The sequence below is a fragment of the Lissotriton helveticus genome, chromosome 1_2 (assembly GCF_964261635.1).
Source record: "Lissotriton helveticus chromosome 1_2, aLisHel1.1, whole genome shotgun sequence".
Lineage (NCBI taxonomy): Eukaryota > Metazoa > Chordata > Amphibia > Caudata > Salamandridae > Lissotriton > Lissotriton helveticus.
The window spans coordinates 372,406,532-372,427,851 of NC_136058.1; the positions used below are offsets into that span (position 1 = coordinate 372,406,532).

The window sequence follows — 21,320 nt, forward strand, 5'->3', positions numbered from 1 at the left end:
GTCTGACTGGGAGTCATGTTGTCTTTGCACTCACTCTCACCCTGGCATGTCTCTGCTCTGTGTCTCTCTGTCACTTGTCTCTGATGTCTGACTGGGAGTCGTGTTGTCTTTGCACTCACTCTCACCCTGACATGTCTCTGCTCTGTGTCTCTCTGTCACTTGTCTCTGGTGTCTGATTGGGAGTCATGTTGTCTTTGCACTCACTCTCACCCTGACATGTCTCTGCTCTGTGTCTCTCTGTCACTTGTCTCTGGTGTCTGACTGGGAGTCATGTTGTCTTTGCACTCACTCTCACCCTGGCATGTCTCTGCTCTGTGTCTCTGTGTCTCTCTGTCACTTGTCTCTCATGTCTGAGCGGGAGTCATGGTGTCTTTGCACTCACTCTCACCCTGAGATGTCTCTGCTCTGTGTCTCTCTGTCACTAGTCTCTGGTGTCTAACTGGGAGTCATGTTGTCTTTGCACTCACTCTCACCCTGGCATGTCTCTGCTCTGTGTCTCTCTGTCACTTGTCTCTGGTGTCTGATTGGGAGTCGTGTTGTCTTTGCACTCACTCTCACCCTGACATGTCTCTGCTCTGTGTCTCTCTGTCACTTGTCTCTGGTGTCTGACTGGGAGTCATGTTGTCTTTGCACTCACTCTCACCCTGGCATGTCTCTGATCTGTGTCTCTCTGTCACTTGTCTCTGGTGTATGACTGGGAGTCATGTTGTCTTTGCACTCACTCTCACCCTGGCATGTCTCTGCTCTGTGTCTCTCTGTCACTTGTCTCTGGTGTCTGATTGGGAGTCGTGTTGTCTTTGCACTCACTCTCACCCTGACATGTCTCTGCTCTGTGTCTCTCTGTCACTTGTCTCTGGTGTCTGACTGGGAGTCATGTTGTCTTTGCACTCACTCTCACCCTGGCATGTCTCTGCGCTGTGTCTCTCTGTCACTTGTCTCTGGTGTCTGACTGGGAGTCATGTTGTCTTTGCACTCACTCTCACCCTGGCATGTCTCTGCTCTGTGTCTCCCTGTCACTTGTCTCTCATGTCTGACTGGGAGTCATGTTGTCTTTGCACTCACTCTCACCCTGACATGTCTCTGCTCTGTGTCTCTCTCTCACTTGTCTCTGGTGTCTGACTGGGAGTCGTGTTGTCTTTGCACTCACTCTCACCCTGACATGTCTCTGCTCTGTGTCTCTCTGTCACTTGTCTCTGGTGTCTGACGGGGAGTCGTGTTGTCTTTGCACTCACTCTCACCCTGACATGCATCTGCTCTGTGTCTCCTTGTCACTTGTCTCTGGTGTCTGACTGGGAGTCATGTTGTCTTTGCACTCACTGTCACCCTGACATGTCTCTGCTCTGTGTCTCCCTGTCACTTGTCTCTCATGTCTGACTGGGAGTCATGTTGTCTTTGCACTCACTCTCACCCTGACATGTCTCTGCTCTGTGTCTCTCTGTCACTTGTCTCTGGTGTCTGACTGGGAGTCGTGTTGTCTTTGCACTCACTCTCACCCTGACATGTCTCTGCTCTGTGTCTCTCTGTCACTTGTCTCTGGTGTCTGACTGGGAGTCGTGTTGTCTTTGCACTCACTCTCACCCTGACATGTCTCTGCTCTGTGTCTCTCTGTCACTTGTCTCTGGTGTCTGACTGGGAGTCGTGTTGTCTTTGCGCTCACTGTCACCCTGACATGTCTCTGCTCTGTGTCTCTTTGTCACTTGTCTCTGGTGTCTGACTGGGAGTCGTGTTGTCTTTGCACTCACTCTCACCCTGACATGTCTCTGCTCTGTGTCTCTCTGTCACTTGTCTCTGGTGTCTGACTGGGAGTCGTGTTGTCTTTGCACTCACTCTCACCCTGGCATGTCTCTGCTCTGTGTCTCTCTGTCACTTGTCTCTGGTGTCTGACGGGGAGTCATGTTGTCTTTGCACTCACTCTCACCCTGACATGTCTCTGCTCTGTGTCTCTCTGTCACTTGTCTCTGGTGTCTGACTGGGAGTCGTGTTGTCTTTGCACTCACTCTCACCCTGACATGTCTCTGCTCTGTGTCTCTCTGTCACTTGTCTCTCATGTCTGACGGGGAGTCATGTTGTCTTTGCACTCACTCTCACCCTGACATGTCTCTGCTCTGTGTCTCTCTGTCACTTGTCTCTGGTGTCTGACTGGGAGTCATGTTGTCTTTGCACTCACTCTCACCCTGGCATGTCTCTGCTCTGTGTCTCTCTGTCACTTGTCTCTGGTGTCTGATTGGGAGTCGTGTTGTCTTTGCACTCACTCTCACCCTGACATGTCTCTGCTCTGTGTCTCTCTGTCACTTGTCTCTGGTGTCTGACTGGGAGTCATGTTGTCTTTGCACTCACTCTCACCCTGGCATGTCTCTGCGCTGTGTCTCTCTGTCACTTGTCTCTGGTGTCTGACTGGGAGTCATGTTGTCTTTGCACTCACTCTCACCCTGGCATGTCTCTGCTCTGTGTCTCCCTGTCACTTGTCTCTCATGTCTGACTGGGAGTCATGTTGTCTTTGCACTCACTCTCACCCTGACATGTCTCTGCTCTGTGTCTCTCTGTCACTTGTCTCTAGTGTCTGACTGGGAGTCGTGTTGTCTTTGCACTCACTCTCACCATGACATGTCTCTGCTCTGTGTCTCTCTGTCACTTGTCTCTGGTGTCTGACGGGGAGTCGTGTTGTCTTTGCACTCACTCTCACCCTGACATGCATCTGCTCTGTGTCTCCCTGTCACTTGTCTCTCATGTCTGACTGGGAGTCATGTTGTCTTTGCACTCACTCTCACCCTGACATGTCTCTGCTCTGTGTCTCTCTGTCACTTGTCTCTGGTGTCTGACTGGGAGTCGTGTTGTCTTTGCACTCACTCTCACCCTGACATGTCTCTGCTCTGTGTCTCTCTGTCACTTGTCTCTGGTGTCTGACTGGGAGTCGTGTTGTCTTTGCACTCACTCTCACCCTGACATGTCTCTGCTCTGTGTCTCTTTGTCACTTGTCTCTGGTGTCTGACTGGGAGTCGTGTTGTCTTTGCACTCACTCTCACCCTGACATGTCTCTGCTCTGTGTCTCTCTGTCACTTGTCTCTGATGTCTCACTGGGAGTCATGTTGTCTTTGCACTCACTCTCACCCTGACATGTCTCTGCTCTGTGTCTCTCTGTCACTTGTCTCTGGTGTCTGACTGGGAGTCATGTTGTCTTTGCACTCACTCTCACCCTGACATGTTTCTGCTCTGTGTCTCTCTGTCACTTGTCTCTGGTGTCTGACTGGGAGTCATGTTGTCTTTGCACTCACTCTCACCCTGACATGTCTCTGCTCTGTGTCTCTCTGTCACTTGTCTCTGGTGTCTGACTGGGAGTGGTGTTGTCTTTGCACTCACTGTCACCCTGGCATGTCTCTGCTCTGTGTCTCTCTGTCACTTGTCTCTCATGTCTGACGGGAAGTCATGTTGTCTTTGCACTCACTCTCACCCTGACATGTCTCTGCTCTGTGTCTCTATGTCACTTGTCTCTGGTGTCTGACGGGGAGTCGTGTTGTCTTTGCACTCACTCTCACCCTGACATGTCTCTGCTCTGTGTCTCTATGTCACTTGTCTCTGGTGTCTGACGGGGAGTCTTGTTGTCTTTGCACTCACTCTCACCCTGACATGTCTCTGCTCTGTGTCTCTCTGTCACTTGTCTCTGGTGTCTGACTGGGAGTCATGTTGTCTTTGCACTCACTCTCACCCTGACATGTCTCTGCTCTGTGTCTCTCTGTCACTTGTCTCTCATGTCTGACGGGGAGTCATTTTGTCTTTGCACTCACTCTCACCCTGACATGTCTCTGCTCTGTGTCTCTCTGTCACTTGTCTCTCATGTCTGACTGGGAGTCATGTTGTCTTTGCACTCACTCTCACCCTGGCATGTCTCTGCTCTGTGTCTCTCTGTCACTTGTCTCTCGTGTCTGACTGGGAGTCGTGTTGTCTTAGCACTCACTCTCACCCTGGCATGTCTCTGCTCTGTGTCTCTCTGTCACTTGTCTCTGGTGTCTGACTGGGAGTCGTGTTGTCTTTGCACTCACTCTCACCCTGACATGTCTCTGCTCTGTGTCTCTCTGTCACTTGTCTCTGGTGTCTGACGGGGAGTCATGTTGTCTTTGCACTCACTCTCACCCTGACATGTCTCTGCTCTGTGTCTCTCTGTCACTTGTCTCTGGTGTCTGACGGGGAGTCATGTTGTCTTTGCACTCACTCTCACCCTGACATGTCTCTGCTCTGTGTCTCTCTGTCACTTGTCTCTGGTGTCTGACTGGGAGTCATGTTGTCTTTGCACTCACTCTCACCCTGACATGTCTCTGCTCTGTGTCTCTCTGTCACGTGTCTCTGGTGTCTGACTGGGAGTCATGTTGTCTTTGCACTCACTCTCACCCTGACATGTCTCTGCTCTGTGTCTCTCTGTCACGTGTCTCTCGTGTCTGACTGGGAGTCATGTTGTCTTTGCACTCACTCTCACCCTGACATGTCTCTGCTCTGAGTCTCTCTGTCACTTGTCTCTGGTGTCTGACGGGGAGTCGTGTTGTCTTTGCACTCACTCTCACCCTGACATGTCTCTGCTCTGTGTCTCTCTGTCACTTGTCTCTGGTGTCTGACTGGGAGTCGTGTTGTCTTTGCACTCACTCTCACCCTGACATGTCTCTGCTCTGTGTCTCTCTGTCACTTGTCTCTGGTGTCTGACTGGGAGTCATGTTGTCTTTGCACTCACTCTCACCCTGACATGTCTCTGCTCTGTGTCTCTCTGTCACTTGTCTCTTGTGTCTGACTGGGAGTCGTGTTGTCTTTGCACTCACTCTCACCCTGACATGTCTCTGCTCTGTGTCTCTCTGTCACTTGTCTCTGGTGTCTGACTGGGAGTCATGTTATCTTTGCACTCACTCTCACCCTGACATGTCTCTGCTCTGTGTCTCTCTGTCACTTGTCTCTGGTGTCTGACTGGGAGTCGTGTTGTCTTTGCACTCACTCTCACCCTGACATGTCTCTGCTCTGTGTCTCTCTGTCACTTGTCTCTGGTGTCTGACTGGGAGTCATGTTGTCTTTGCACTCACTCTCACCCTGACATGTCTCTGCTCTGTGTCTCTCTGTCACTTGTCTCTGGTGTCTGACTGGGAGTCGTGTTGTCTTTGCACTCACTCTCACCCTGACATGTCTCTGCTCTGTGTCTATCTGTCACTTGTCTCTGGTGTCTGACTGGGAGTCATGTTGTCTTTGCACTCACTCTCACCCTGACATGTCTCCGCTCTGTGTCTCTCTGTCACTTGTCTCTGATGTCTGACTGGGAGTCGTGTTGTCTTTGCACTCACTCTCACCCTGACATGTCTCCGCTCTGTGTCTCTCTGTCACTTGTCTCTGGTGTCTGACTGGGAGTCATGTTATCTTTGCACTCACTCTCACCCTGACATGTCTCTGCTCTGTGTCTCTCTGTCACTTGTCTCTGGTGTCTGACTGGGAGTCATGTTATCTTTGCACTCACTCTCACCCTGACATGTCTCTGCTCTGTGTCTCTCTGTCACTTGTCTCTGGTGTCTGACTGGGAGTCATGTTATCTTTGCACTCACTCTCACCCTGACATGTCTCTGCTCTGTGTCTCTGTGTCACTTGTCTCTGGTGTCTGACGGGGAGTCGTGTTGTCTTTGCACTCACTCTCACCCTGACATGTCTCTGCTCTGTTTCTCTCTGTCACTTGTCTCTGGTGTCTGACTGGGAGTCGTGTTGTCTTTGCACTCACTCTCACCCTGACATGTCTCTGCTCTGTGTCTCTCTGTCACTTGTCTCTGGTGTCTGACTGGGAGTCATGTTATCTTTGCACTCACTCTCACCCTGACATGTCTCTGCTCTGTGTCTCTCTGTCACTTGTCTCTGGTGTCTGACTGGGAGTCATGTTGTCTTTGCACTCACTCTCACCCTGACATGTCTCTGCTCTGTGTCTCTCTGTCACTTGTCTCTGGTGTCTGACGGGGAGTCATGTTGTCTTTGCACTCACTCTCACCCTTACATGTCTCTGCCCTGTGTCTCTCTGTCACTTGTCTCTGGTGTCTGACTGGGAGTCATGTTGTCTTTGCACTCACTCTCACCCTGACATGTCTCTGCTCTGTGTCTCTGTGTCTCTCTGTCACTTGTCTCTGGTGTCTGACGGGGAGTCATGTTGTCTTTGCACTCTCTCTCACCCTGGCATGTCTCTGCTCTGTGTCTCTCTGTCACTTGTCTCTGGTGACTGACTGGGAGTCATGTTGTCTTTGCACTCACTCTCACCCTGACATGTCTCTGCTCTGTGCCTCTCTGTCACTTGTCTCTGGTGTCTGACTGGGAGTCATGTTGTCTTTGCACTCACTCTCACCCTGACATGTCTCTGCTCTGTGTCTCTCTGTCACTTGTCTCTGATGTCTGACTGGGAGTCATGTTGTCTTTGCACTCACTCTCACCCTGACATGTCTCTGCTCTGTGTCTCTCTGTCACTTGTCTCTGGTGTCTGACTGGGAGTCATGTTGTCTTTGCACTCACTCTCACCCTGACATGTCTCTGCTCTGTGTCTCTCTGTCACTTGTCTCTGGTGTCTGACTGGGAGTCATGTTGTCTTTGCACTCACTCTCACCCTGACATGTCTCTGCTCTGTGTCTCTCTGTCACTTGTCTCTGGTGTCTGACTGGGAGTCATGTTGTCTTTGCACTCACTCTCACCCTGACATGTCTCTGCTCTGTGTCTCTCTGTCACTTGTCTCTGGTGTCTGACTGGGAGTCATGTTGTCTTTGCACTCACTCTCACCCTGACATGTCTCTGCTCTGTGTCTCTCTGTCACTTGTCTCTGGTGTCTGACGGGGAGTCATGTTGTCTTTGCACTCACTCTCACCCTGACATGTCTCTGCTCTGTGTATCTCTGTCACTTGTCTCTGGTGTCTGACTGGGAGTCGTGTTGTCTTTGCACTCACTCTCACCCTGACATGTCTCTGCTCTGTGTCTCTCTGTCACTTGTCTCTGGTGTCTGACTGGGAGTCGTGTTGTCTTTGCACTCACTCTCACCCTGACATGTCTCTGCTCTGTGTCTCTCTGTCACTTGTCTCTGGTGTCTGACTGGGAGTCATGTTGTCTTTGCACTCACTCTCACCCTGACATGTCTCTGCTCTGTGTCTCTCTGTCACTTGTCTCTTGTGTCTGACTGGGAGTCGTGTTGTCTTTGCACTCACTCTCACCCTGACATGTCTCTGCTCTGTGTCTCTCTGTCACTTGTCTCTGGTGTCTGACTGGGAGTCATGTTGTCTTTGCACTCACTCTCACCCTGACATGTCTCTGCTCTGTGTCTCTCTGTCACTTGTCTCTGGTGTCTGACTGGGAGTCGTGTTGTCTTTGCACTCACTCTCACCCTGACATGTCTCTGCTCTGTGTCTATCTGTCACTTGTCTCTGGTGTCTGACTGGGAGTCATGTTGTCTTTGCACTCACTCTCACCCTGACATGTCTCTGCTCTGTGTCTCTCTGTTACTTGTCTCTGATGTCTGACTGGGAGTCGTGTTGTCTTTGCACTCACTCTCACCCTGACATGTCTCTGCTCTGTGTCTCTCTGTCACTTGTCTCTGGTGTCTGACTGGGAGTCATGTTATCTTTGCACTCACTCTCACCCTGACATGTCTCTGCTCTGTGTCTCTCTGTCACTTGTCTCTGGTGTCTGACTGGGAGTCATGTTATCTTTGCACTCACTCTCACCCTGACATGTCTCTGCTCTGTGTCTCTCTGTCACTTGTCTCTGGTGTCTGACTGGGAGTCATGTTATCTTTGCACTCACTCTCACCCTGACATGTCTCTGCTCTGTGTCTCTGTGTCACTTGTCTCAGGTGTCTGACGGGGAGTCGTGTTGTCTTTGCACTCACTCTCACCCTGACATGTCTCTGCTCTGTTTCTCTCTGTCACTTGTCTCTGGTGTCTGACTGGGAGTCGTGTTGTCTTTGCACTCACTCTCACCCTGACATGTCTCTGCTCTGTGTCTCTCTGTCACTTGTCTCTGGTGTCTGACTGGGAGTCGTGTTGTCTTTGCACTCACTCTCACCCTGACATGTCTCTGCTCTGTGTCTCTCTGTCACTTGTCTCTGGTGTCTGACTGGGAGTCGTGTTGTCTTTGCGCTCACTGTCACCCTGACATGTCTCTGCTCTGTGTCTCTTTGTCACTTGTCTCTGGTGTCTGACTGGGAGTCGTGTTGTCTTTGCACTCACTCTCACCCTGACATGTCTCTGCTCTGTGTCTCTCTGTCACTTGTCTCTGGTGTCTGACTGGGAGTCGTGTTGTCTTTGCACTCACTCTCACCCTGGCATGTCTCTGCTCTGTGTCTCTCTGTCACTTGTCTCTGGTGTCTGACGGGGAGTCATGTTGTCTTTGCACTCACTCTCACCCGGACATGTCTCTGCTCTGTGTCTCTCTGTCACTTGTCTCTGGTGTCTGACTGGGAGTCATGTTGTCTTTGCACTCACTCTCACCCTGACATGTCTCTGCTCTGTGTCTCTCTGTCACTTGTCTCTCATGTCTGACGGGGAGTCATGTTGTCTTTGCACTCACTCTCACCCTGACATGTCTCTGCTCTGTGTCTCTCTGTCACTTGTCTCTGGTGTCTGACTGGGAGTCATGTTGTCTTTGCACTCACTCTCACCCTGGCATGTCTCTGCTCTGTGTCTCTCTGTCACTTGTCTCTGGTGTCTGATTGGGAGTCGTGTTGTCTTTGCACTCACTCTCACCCTGACATGTCTCTGCTCTGTGTCTCTCTGTCACTTGTCTCTGGTGTCTGACTGGGAGTCATGTTGTCTTTGCACTCACTCTCACCCTGGCATGTCTCTGCGCTGTGTCTCTCTGTCACTTGTCTCTGGTGTCTGACTGGGAGTCATGTTGTCTTTGCACTCACTCTCACCCTGGCATGTCTCTGCTCTGTGTCTCCCTGTCACTTGTCTCTCATGTCTGACTGGGAGTCATGTTGTCTTTGCACTCACTCTCACCCTGACATGTCTCTGCTCTGTGTCTCTCTGTCACTTGTCTCTGGTGTCTGACTGGGAGTCGTGTTGTCTTTGCACTCACTCTCACCATGACATGTCTCTGCTCTGTGTCTCTCTGTCACTTGTCTCTGGTGTCTGACGGGGAGTCGTGTTGTCTTTGCACTCACTCTCACCCTGACATGCATCTGCTCTGTGTCTCCCTGTCACTTGTCTCTCATGTCTGACTGGGAGTCATGTTGTCTTTGCACTCACTCTCACCCTGACATGTCTCTGCTCTGTGTCTCTCTGTCACTTGTCTCTGGTGTCTGACTGGGAGTCGTGTTGTCTTTGCACTCACTCTCACCCTGGCATGTCTCTGCTCTGTGTCTCTCTGTCACTTGTCTCTGGTGTCTGACGGGGAGTCATGTTGTCTTTGCACTCACTCTCACCCTGACATGTCTCTGCTCTGTGTCTCTCTGTCACTTGTCACTGGTGTCTGACTGGGAGTCATGTTGTCTTTGCACTCACTCTCACCCTGACATGTCTCTGCTCTGTGTCTCTCTGTCACTTGTCTCTGGTGTCTGACTGGGAGTCATGTTGTCTTTGCACTCACTCTCACCCTGACATGTTTCTGCTCTGTGTCTCTCTGTCACTTGTCTCTGGTGTCTGACTGGGAGTCATGTTGTCTTTGCACTCACTCTCACCCTGACATGTCTCTGCTCTGTGTCTCTCTGTCACTTGTCTCTGGTGTCTGACTGGGAGTGGTGTTGTCTTTGCACTCACTGTCACCCTGGCATGTCTCTGCTCTGTGTCTCTCTGTCACTTGTCTCTCATGTCTGACGGGAAGTCATGTTGTCTTTGCACTCACTCTCACCCTGACATGTCTCTGCTCTGTGTCTCTCTGTCACTTGTCACTGGTGTCTGACTGGGAGTCATGTTGTCTTTGCACTCACTCTCACCCTGACATGTCTCTGCTCTGTGTCTCTCTGTCACTTGTCTCTGGTGTCTGACTGGGAGTCGTGTTGTCTTTGCACTCACTCTCACCCTGACATGTCTCTGCTCTGTGTCTCTCTGTCACTTGTCTCTTGTGTCTGACTGGGAGTCGTGTTGTCTTTGCACTCACTCTCACCCTGACATGTCTCTGCTCTGTGTCTCTCTGTCACTTGTCTCTGGTGTCTGACTGGGAGTGGTGCTGTCTTTGCACTCACTCTCACCCTGACATGTCTCTGCTCTGTGTCTCTCTGTCACTTGTCTCTTGTGTCTGACTGGGAGTCGTGTTGTCTTTGCACTCACTCTCACCCTGACATGTCTCTGCTCTGTGTCTCTCTGTCACTTGTCTCTGGTGTCTGACTGGGAGTCATGTTGTCTTTGCACTCACTCTCACCCTGACATGTCTCTGCTCTGTGTCTCTCTGTCACTTGTCTCTGGTGTCTGACTGGGAGTCGTGTTGTCTTTGCACTCACTCTCACCCTGACATGTCTCTGCTCTGTGTCTATCTGTCACTTGTCTCTGGTGTCTGACTGGGAGTCATGTTGTCTTTGCACTCACTCTCACCCTGACATGTCTCTGCTCTGTGTCTCTCTGTCACTTGTCTCTGGTGTCTGCCTGGGAGTCATGTTGTCTTTGCACTCACTCTCACCCTGACATGTCTCTGCTCTGTGTCTCTCTGTCACTTGTCTCTTGTCTCTGGTGTCTGACTGGGAGTCGTGTTGTCTTTGCACTCACTCTCACCCTGACATGTCTCTGCTCTGTGTCTATCTGTCACTTGTCTCTGGTGTCTGACTGGGAGTCATGTTGTCTTTGCACTCACTCTAGCCCTGACATGTCTCTGCTCTGTGTCTCTCTGTCACTTGTCTCTGATGTCTGACTGGGAGTCGTGTTGTCTTTGCACTCACTCTCACCCTGACATGTCTCTGCTCTGTGTCTCTCTGTCACTTGTCTCTGGTGTCTGACTGGGAGTCATGTTATCTTTGCACTCACTCTCACCCTGACATGTCTCTGCTCTGTGTCTCTCTGTCACTTGTCTCTGGTGTCTGACTGGGAGTCATGTTGTCTTTGCACTCACTCTCACCCTGACATGTCTCTGCTCTGTGTCTCTCTGTCACGTGTCTCTCATGTCTGACTGGGAGTCATGTTGTCTTTGCACTCACTCTCACCCTGACATGTCTCTGCTCTGAGTCTCTCTGTCACTTGTCTCTGGTGTCTGACGGGGAGTCATGTTGTCTTTGCACTCACTCTCACCCTGACATGTCTCTGCTCTGTGTCTCTCTGTCACTTGTCTCTGGTGTCTGACTGGGAGTCGTGTTGTCTTTGCACTCACTCTCACCCTGACATGTCTCTGCTCTGTGTCTCTCTGTCACTTGTCTCTGGTGTGTGACTGGGAGTCATGTTATCTTTGCACTCACTCTCACCCTGACATGTCTCTGCTCTGTGTCTCTCTGTCACTTGTCTCTGGTGTCTGACTGGGAGTCGTGTTGTCTTTGCACTCACTCTCACCCTGACATGTCTCTGCTCTGTGTCTCTCTGTCACTTGTCTCTGGTGTCTGACTGGGAGTCATGTTGTCTTTGCACTCACTCTCACCCTGACATGTCTCTGCTCTGTGTCTCTCTGTCACTTGTCTCTTGTGTCTGACTGGGAGTCGTGTTGTCTTTGCACTCACTCTCACCCTGACATGTCTCTGCTCTGTGTCTCTCTGTCACTTGTCTCTGGTGTCTGACTGGGAGTCATGTTATCTTTGCACTCACTCTCACCCTGACATGTCTCTGCTCTGTGTCTCTCTGTCACTTGTCTCTGGTGTCTGACTGGGAGTCGTGTTGTCTTTGCACTCACTCTCACCCTGACATGTCTCTGCTCTGTGTCTCTCTGTCACTTGTCTCTGGTGTCTGACTGGGAGTCATGTTGTCTTTGCACTCACTCTCACCCTGACATGTCTCTGCTCTGTGTCTCTCTGTCACTTGTCTCTTGTCTCTGGTGTCTGACTGGGAGTCGTGTTGTCTTTGCACTCACTCTCACCCTGACATGTCTCTGCTCTGTGTCTATCTGTCACTTGTCTCTGGTGTCTGACTGGGAGTCATGTTGTCTTTGCACTCACTCTAGCCCTGACATGTCTCTGCTCTGTGTCTCTCTGTCACTTGTCTCTGATGTCTGACTGGGAGTCGTGTTGTCTTTGCACTCACTCTCACCCTGACATGTCTCTGCTCTGTGTCTCTCTGTCACTTGTCTCTGGTGTCTGACTGGGAGTCATGTTATCTTTGCACTCACTCTCACCCTGACATGTCTCTGCTCTGTGTCTCTCTGTCACTTGTCTCTGGTGTCTGACTGGGAGTCATGTTATCTTTGCACTCACTCTCACCCTGACATGTCTCTGCTCTGTGTCTCTCTGTCACTTGTCTCTGGTGTCTGACTGGGAGTCATGTTATCTTTGCACTCACTCTCACCCTGACATGTCTCTGCTCTGTGTCTCTGTGTCACTTGTCTCTGGTGTCTGACGGGGAGTCGTGTTGTCTTTGCACTCACTCTCACCCTGACATGTCTCTGCTCTGTTTCTCTCTGTCACTTGTCTCTGGTGTCTGACTGGGAGTCGTGTTGTCTTTGCACTCACTCTCACCCTGACATGTCTCTGCTCTGTGTCTCTCTGTCACTTGTCTCTGGTGTCTGACTGGGAGTCATGTTATCTTTGCACTCACTCTCACCCTGACATGTCTCTGCTCTGTGTCTCTCTGTCACTTGTCTCTGGTGTCTGACTGGGAGTCATGTTGTCTTTGCACTCACTCTCACCCTGACATGTCTCTGCTCTGTGTCTCTCTGTCACTTGTCTCTGGTGTCTGACGGGGAGTCATGTTGTCTTTGCACTCACTGTCACCCTGACATGTCTCTGCTCTGTGTCTCTCTGTCACTTGTCTCTGGTGTCTGACTGGGAGTCATGTTGTCTTTGCCCTCACTCTCACCCTGACATGTCTCTGCTCTGTGTCTCTGTGTCTCTCTGTCACTTGTCTCTGGTGTCTGACGGGGAGTCATGTTGTCTTTGCACTCTCTCTCACCCTGGCATGTCTCTGCTCTGTGTCTCTCTGTCACTTGTCTCTGGTGACTGACTGGGAGTCATGTTGTCTTTGCACTCACTCTCACCCTGACATGTCTCTGCTCTGTGTCTCTCTGTCACTTGTCTCTGGTGTCTGACTGGGAGTCATGTTGTCTTTGCACTCACTCTCACCCTGACATGTCTCTGCTCTGTGTCTCTCTGTCACTTGTCTCTGATGTCTGACTGGGAGTCATGTTGTCTTTGCACTCACTCTCACCCTGACATGTCTCTGCTCTGTGTCTCTCTGTCACTTGTCTCTGGTGTCTGACTGGGAGTCATGTTGTCTTTGCACTCACTCTCACCCTGACATGTCTCTGCTCTGTGTCTCTCTGTCACTTGTCTCTGGTGTCTGACTGGGAGTCATGTTGTCTTTGCACTCACTCTCACCCTGACATGTCTCTGCTCTGTGTCTCTCTGTCACTTGTCTCTGGTGTCTGACTGGGAGTCATGTTGTCTTTGCACTCACTCTCACCCTGACATGTCTCTGCTCTGTGTCTCTCTGTCACTTGTCTCTGGTGTCTGACTGGGAGTCGTGTTGTCTTTGCACTCACTCTCACCCTGACATGTCTCTGCTCTGTGTCTCTCTGTCACTTGTCTCTGGTGTCTGACGGGGAGTCGTGTTGTCTTTGCACTCACTCTCACCCTGACATGTCTCTGCTCTGTGTCTCTCTGTCACTTGTCTCTGGTGTCTGACTGGGAGTCGTGTTGTCTTTGCACTCACTCTCACCCTGACATGTCTCTGCTCTGTGTCTCTCTGTCACTTGTCTCTTGTGTCTGACTGGGAGTCGTGTTGTCTTTGCACTCACTCTCACCCTGACATGTCTCTGCTCTGTGTCTCTCTGTCACTTGTCTCTGGTGTCTGACTGGGAGTCGTGTTGTCTTTGCACTCACTCTCACCCTGACATGTCTCTGCTCTGTGTCTCTCTGTCACTTGTCTCTGGTGTCTGACTGGGAGTCGTGTTGTCTTTGCACTCACTCTCACCCTGACATGTCTCTGCTCTGTGTCTCTCTGTCACTTGTCTCTGGTGTCTGACTGGGAGTCGTGTTGTCTTTGCACTCACTCTCACCCTGACATGTCTCTGCTCTGTGTCTCTCCGTCACTTGTCTCTGGTGTCTGACTGGGAGTCATGTTGTCTTTGCACTCACTCTCACCCTGACATGTCTCTGCTCTGTGTCTCTCTGTCACTTGTCTCTGATGTCTGACTGGGAGTCGTGTTGTCTTTGCACTCACTCTCACCCTGACATGTCTCTGCTCTGTGTCTCTCTGTCACTTGTCTCTGGTGTCTGACTGGGAGTCATGTTATCTTTGCACTCACTCTCACCCTGACATGTCTCTGCTCTGTGTCTCTCTGTCACTTGTCTCTGGTATCTGACTGGGAGTCATGTTATCTTTGCACTCACTCTCACCCTGACATGTCTCTGCTCTGTGTCTCTCTGTCACTTGTCTCTGGTGTCTGACTGGGAGTCGTGTTATCTTTGCACTCACTCTCACCCTGACATGTCTCTGCTCTGTGTCTCTGTGTCACTTGTCTCAGGTGTCTGACGGGGAGTCGTGTTGTCTTTGCACTCACTCTCACCCTGACATGTCTCTGCTCTGTTTCTCTCTGTCACTTGTCTCTGGTGTCTGACTGGGAGTCGTGTTGTCTTTGCACTCACTCTCACCCTGACATGTCTCTGCTCTGTGTCTCTCTGTCACTTGTCTCTGGTGTCTGACTGGGAGTCATGTTATCTTTGCACTCACTCTCACCCTGACATGTCTCTGCTCTGTGTCTCTCTGTCACTTGTCTCTGGTGTCTGACTGGGAGTCATTTTGTCTTTGCACTCACTCTCACCCTGACATGTCTCTGCTCTGTGTCTCTCTGTCACTTGTCTCTGGTGTCTGACGGGGAGTCATGTTGTCTTTGCACTCACTCTCACCCTGACATGTCTCTGCTCTGTGTCTCTCTGTCACTTGTCTCTGGTGTCTGACTGGGAGTCATGTTGTCTTTGCACTCACTCTCACCCTGACATGTCTCTGCTCTGTGTCTCTGTGTCTCTCTGTCACTTGTCTCTGGTGTCTGACTGGGAGTCATGTTGTCTTTGCACTCACTCTCACCCTGACATGTCTCTGCTCTGTGTCTCTCTGTCACTTGTCTCTGGTGTCTGACTGGGAGTCGTGTTGTCTTTGCACTCAATCTCACCCTGGCATGTCTCTGCTCTGTGTCTCTCTGTCACTTGTCTCTGGTGTCTGACGGGGAGTCATGTTGTCTTTGCACTCACTCTCACCCTGGCATGTCTCTGCTCTGTGTCTCTGTGTCTCTCTGTCACTTGTCTCTGGTGTCTGACTGGGAGTCGTGTTGTCTTTGCACTCACTCTCACCCTGACATGTCTCTGCTCTGTGTCTCTCTGTCACTTGTCTCTGGTGTCTGACTGGGAGTCATGTTGTCTTTGCACTCACTCTCACCCTGACATGTCTCTGCTCTGTGTCTCCCTGTCACTTGTCTCTGGTGTCTGACTGGGAGTCATGTTGTCTTTGCAGTCACTCTCACCCTGACATGTCTCTGCTCTGTGTCTCTCTGTCACTTGTCTCTGGTGTCTGACTGGGAGTCATGTTGTCTTTGCACTCACTCTCACCCTGACATGTCTCTGCTCTGTGTCTCTGTGTCACTTGTCTCTGATGTCTCACTGGGAGTCGTGTTGTCTTTGCACTCACTCTCACCCTGGCATGTCTCTGCTCTGTGTCTCTCTGTCACTTGTCTCTCATGTCTGACGGGGAGTCATGTTGTCTCTTTACTCACTCTCACCCTGACATGTCTCTGCTCTGTGTCTCTCTGTCACTTGTCTCTGGTGTCTGACTGGGAGTCGTGTTGTCTTTGCACTCACTCTCACCCTGGCATGTCTCTGCTCTGTGTCTCTCTGTCACTTGTCTCTGGTGTCTGACTGGGAGTCGTGTTGTCTTTGCACTCACTCTCACCCTGACATGTCTCTGCTCTGTGTCTCTCTGTCACTTGTCTCTGGTGTCTGACGGGGAGTCGTGTTGTCTTTGCACTCACTCTCACCCTGACATGTCTCTGCTCTGTGTCTCTCTGTCACTTGTCTCTGGTGTCTGACTGGGAGTCGTGTTGTCTTTGCACTCACTCTCACCCTGACATGTCTCTGCTCTGTGTCTCTCTGTCACTTGTCTCTGGTGTCTGACTGGGAGTCATGTTGTCTTTGCACTCACTCTCACCCTGACATGTCTCTGCTCTGTGTCTCCCTGTCACTTGTCTCTGGTGTCTGACTGGGAGTCATGTTGTCTTTGCACTCACTCTCACCCTGACATGTCTCTGCTCTGTGTCTCTCTGTCACTTGTCTCTGGTGTCTGACTGGGAGTCGTGTTGTCTTTGCACTCACTCTCACCCTGGCATGTCTCTGCTCTGTGTCTCTCTGTCACTTGTCTCTGGTGTCTGACTGGGAGTCATGTTGTCTTTGCACTCACTGTCACCCTGGCATGTCTCTGCTCTGTGTCTCTCTGTCACTTGTCTCTGGTGTCTGACTGGGAGTCATGTTGTCTTTGCACTCACTCTCACCCTCTGCTCTGAGACCCTGTCACCTGCCTCTGATCCCTCCTGCCTCACTCGTCTTGGCTGTCAGTCTTAGCTCCTCGCCTGTCTCTGATGTCAGTGAGACATCTCCTCAGCAGTCCCTGCGCTGCCTCTCCCTCGTCTGTCTCTGCTGACGCGCTCTCATCCCCGCAGCTGTCTCAATGCCACAGTCCGTGACGTCAGAGGTGTGTCTCCTCTTCGGTGCCTGCACTCCGTCTCACACCGACATGTCTCTGTTCTGAGTCTGTCGCCTGTCTCGGACATCTCATACTCACTTGTCTGGGCTGTCAGCCTTGGATACTTCACCTGCCCAGATCTGTCTCTTCCCGCCAGTCCCTGTCCTGTCTCACCCTCACCTGTGCCTGCTGTCAGGCTCACACCTCCTGTCTCTCTTCGCTCTCACTCGCTGTCTCTTACCTGTGGACAGAGCAGGTCTCTTGTTGTCTCAGTGCTATGATTTGTGGCGCTCTCCTTCACGCTGAGAGCTCTCTCGCCCTCTCTTGACGCTCTCCTTCTCTCTGGGGGGTCTCTCGTCGTCTCTTGCAGGTGTCCTGCTCCCTGGGAGGTCTCTTGCTGTCTCCTAGCGCTCCCCAGCTCCCTAAGAGCTCTCTCCTCGTCTCTAGGTGCTTTCTAGCGCACTGAGAGCTCTCTCACACTTTCGTGGCGCTCTCCAGCTCACTGAGAGCTCTCTCGCTATGTCTTGGCGCTCTGTAGGTCGATGACAGCTCTCTAGCTGTCTCTTGGCGCCCTGCAGCTACCTGCGAGCGAGCTCTGCGCCTCTTGGCGCTTTACAGCCCTTTCTCGACGCTCTCGCTGCTTTCCTCCCCGCTTGTTTCCGTGTTTATCCGGCCCTGGGAGCAGCAGGTGCACATTCCTCTTCTCCCTCCTTCCTCCCTCCCCTTCCACTCACCTGGCAGCGCTCCCTGCTCCCCATTGGCTGCCGAGGGACACCTGACGCAGGCAGGTACTCTCTCTCTCCAGAGGTGCTCCCACGGACAGAGTCCGGGCAGGGCAGAGGGCAGCTTCGCTGGAGACCTCCGAAGCTGGGTGGGCCGGCCCGTCATTTGGGGCGGGGAACACGTGGCCCCTTCCTCCTCGTCATGACATTCGGGTCCTGAGAGACTGCCATGCGGGGGTCCCATGAGGCACAGTGTGTCCCCAGGGAAGGGGCTGGAGCTGACTGTCCGAGACAGAGACGTCCAAATAAGCCTGTTCACCTAGTGCTCCCTCTTCAGACTGTGAAAAGCGTCTCGAGGCCATTGTGTTCACACGGAGCGCTAGAAAAGTGTTCAGATCAATCCTCACTCTCCGTATAATAAAAGTCTCTCACCACAGACTGTTCTGAGCTCTTCCGTGTCTGTCAGTCTCTGGCTGCGTCCGTCTCTCTGTCTCTCTCTAGCGTGGCCCATAGTTTGAGGGTGGGGGAGCTGAGCCTAGGTGTGTGACCCCCCCCCCCCCCCCCCCGCCGCGACATTCGAGCCCTGGAGACACTAACCGGCAGGTCCCCGGGGGCACAGAGAGTGTCTCCAGGGTGGGGGTCTGGAGCTGTCTGAAAAGTGAGAGGTGCAAAGCATGCCAGTAGTTCTCCCAGTGAGTGCCCCCTCTTCAGACTACGAGGAGCGCCTCGAGGCCGCACACGGAGCGCTGGAAAGGGGCGCGGGTCCTTCTAGGGCCTGGCCTGTGTCCTAGCCTCTTTCTCGGACCCCACACCCCGAGAGGGGAGGGCACACACGGGCACACGGCTATTAATGTGTGTCCTCGGTGCGCGCTCCTCCGATGTTCTCTCGAGTCAGAGGGCGGACAGAGTAAAACCTACAATAATGGCTCAACTCTGCGAAAGCGGCGGGGGTGCCATAAAAAGAGATCTCACCTTGGCTCAGGTGACTGCTTCAGAGATTCTGCAGCTAAAAACAAAAACACGAGGCAACTTAATCCATGTTTACATCTCAGACACCCTTCTGAGAGAAGGAGCCATTACAAGAAGCCTCTCGGATTCAGGCGAACCCCAAACATGCTCCATTCCTGGCTGAGGTCCGTGGTCTGGTGCCATAGTGCCCATCTCGGCCCCACTCACCAGCCCTCCCGCAGCAACAGGCATGTCGCAGAAATAAGCAGACAAGACAACTTTTTGCTGGAGAAAATTGCTGCAGGTTTATTAGCATACAAATATGCCAACATGGTGGTTTATCTTACAGGCGATCCAAAGGCAAGCCGCCCCTCGCGGCCTACCACCTGATGGGCCAAACTTGCATCTTGGCCTTAGCCAATCGGTGCTTAGCGGTTGTGGTGAGGGGATAGCCACTCCCACTTCTGGTGAACCATTGGTCCACCCTCTTGCTCACGCCCCCCCACGAGGGGCGGAGTGTTCCAGCGACCCCGGGTTGTACAGGTTTCCAACGTCCGTAGGAGAGACGGGGCGACGTCGCACCCCAGCGTCCACCGCACAGACTTCCTGGGGATATTAGGCCTCAGCACCCTTTGTGCTCCTGAGGAGGGTACCCCTGAGTACCTTTCCACCTCTGGATCGCCCTGTAACTCCGCCACAGCCCTGGGTGTGGCGACCGTCGCAGTCAGTGCCCCCCACCAAGGCCGGCATTCCGACTTACATCTTGCTATTTCTAGGGCCTCTCCCCTATCCAGCAAGAACAAGTCCATGCTTATACTGGGCAGATGTACCCCATCGTCCTCAAAACACCCTGTGAATTTGGCTTGTAGCACCCAAGTCTAATGAAGCCAAGTCTCCTCTGCCCAGAGAATTTACGCATAGCGCAGATGAACTTCCTGCATGCAGGCTCCATAGCCTCCCTTGCCGAGCTCCCTGCCACAGGAGCCGGAGGTGATTTCCGACCATTGAAGTTTACTTGTCCCCCACTGGTTGCTGATTTCCACCGTGTGGTCATTGTGGTCTTCTTCTCTGGTGCATTACTTCGCCACATTGACCAGACAATTTCATAGTTCTTGTCAAATTATCCCTGGTGCACATAGCAATGGTGTCACAACAGGCTAGAGGGAATAAGTGTATGGTGCCCGTCATTAGACACTGCACCATTTCGTGAATTGTTAACCTACGCAGCCTACCCTGCTTGCTGAACCTTCGACGGGTCACAGATGCCCGGACCCTGCTATCCACCTGTGACCCTAGATACTTACACCAGAATGGTGTCGAACTACAAGATTGTGTGTCACATGTTTCGCTTTAGTCTTTTTGGTGGATCCGCTGGGACCCTTCTGTGTTAATGCAAATGCTGTGTCACGTACTACAGCCCTATAATGCCCTTGCCCGACCCTCAAAGACACCTTACTGCCTGATGCCCCTCGTAGCTCTGGCGAGGGGTTTTTGGCCCATGACACCCCAGTCTTATAGCTAAATTATGTTCTGACCCCATGTTCCCCTCAGTGTCTTGCACCCCTACCCACAAATTAGCTGGCAGCTTCTGCCAATGCCTGGCTATAGGGCTGGAGTGTTTGTCTGTCCTGCATGGTCTCGAGGATCCGTCTCTTGGTGCCTGCCTGCAATCCTTGATATTCTCACCATACCTGGGGCAAGCCCCTGCCGAAATCGCCTGCCTGTGCGAGCCGACCAAGCTGTCTCCCTCGGCATCCCATCACCTTAACACAAGGTTTACCTCTTTAGTCATGTCAATAATTGTCTCCATCATGCGTTAAGGCGAGTATGAGATCTGCTTAGACAACATCCCTTCTAATACACCGTGCAGAGTAACTTTTCATATTTGTCTCTTAACACATCGCCCCGTTTGGGCACTCGTTGGACCCAGGCGGCTATTAACAAGCACCCTATCCAAATGTATATATCATGTGTGCAACTTGGGACACTATTACTTTCTCACTACGTACTTCCCGGCATGAAAATACTGCCTACGATCTCCCCACCTTAGTACCTGAATAACCACTAAATAAATACTGTCTCAGGCAGAACGATTACTAGTGCACCTAGCCAAGGGCCCTCCACTGCATGTGAAACCCTGCAGTTCGTTTTAGACTGTTGTTATTACCTGCCCACATCTGGACCCTACAAATAAACCCAGCCAAAATAATCGCAGGCCCCCCTGCTAAGACACACCCTATCTGGCCGAAAACATGCCAATAAGTGTCCAATTTATTCTGGGCACCAGAAATTAAGACACACCATTAAATCCAAAGGCAAGTCACTAATGATCATGACTTACTCCGTGTCTGTTGTAGGGGTCCTCTCTGAAAGCCAGACAGTGCAACTTAGAGACAATTGAGGGACGGTGCCGCGCACCAGAAACAACCACCCTGACAAAAGAGCACCGGTGAACTTGCTGCTGAAAATAGCAGTGGCGGGCCATAGCCGCACTTCAGGAAGTCCAGGCTTGACTTTCTCACCTTGTGGAGTTAAAGCCGTTACCAATTTGACATGTGTGTACCCCGCAACTAACTAGGGAGGGAAAAATGTAAGGGCCCCTCCCCCTTGTGCAACACAGGTGGATTGCTATGACAGAAAGATATAAAAACTGTGTATGGTTTAATTCTGCAAGTTATTCTGGGCAACAGAAATTAAAACAAACCGTTCAATCCAAAGTGATTTAAACAAATAATGGCTTTGTTGAATCAGCCAAAACCAACATTGGAGTCATAGCCAAAAGGACTAAGTGTGGGCCAGAAAGGAGGAGGTATATGGGAGGCTCCTGCAGGCCCCAAGGTTTGTGTAACTTGCTGCTACCTCCCCATAATGCCAG

General features: G+C 51.8%; 1 protein-coding gene across 1 annotated transcript in view; it reads right to left on the bottom strand.

Annotated features, from left to right (window-relative positions):
- TMEM125 (transmembrane protein 125) overlaps window positions 1–17,422 on the bottom strand; it is a 205,514-nt gene extending 188,092 nt beyond the window's left edge. Inside the window, exon 1 of the mRNA XM_078672368.1 lies at window positions 17,017–17,422. The gene's annotated coding sequence lies outside the window, so the exon portion shown is untranslated. The remainder of the gene's footprint in view (window positions 1–17,016) is intronic.
- Window positions 17,423–21,320: the final 3,898 nt, after the last annotated feature.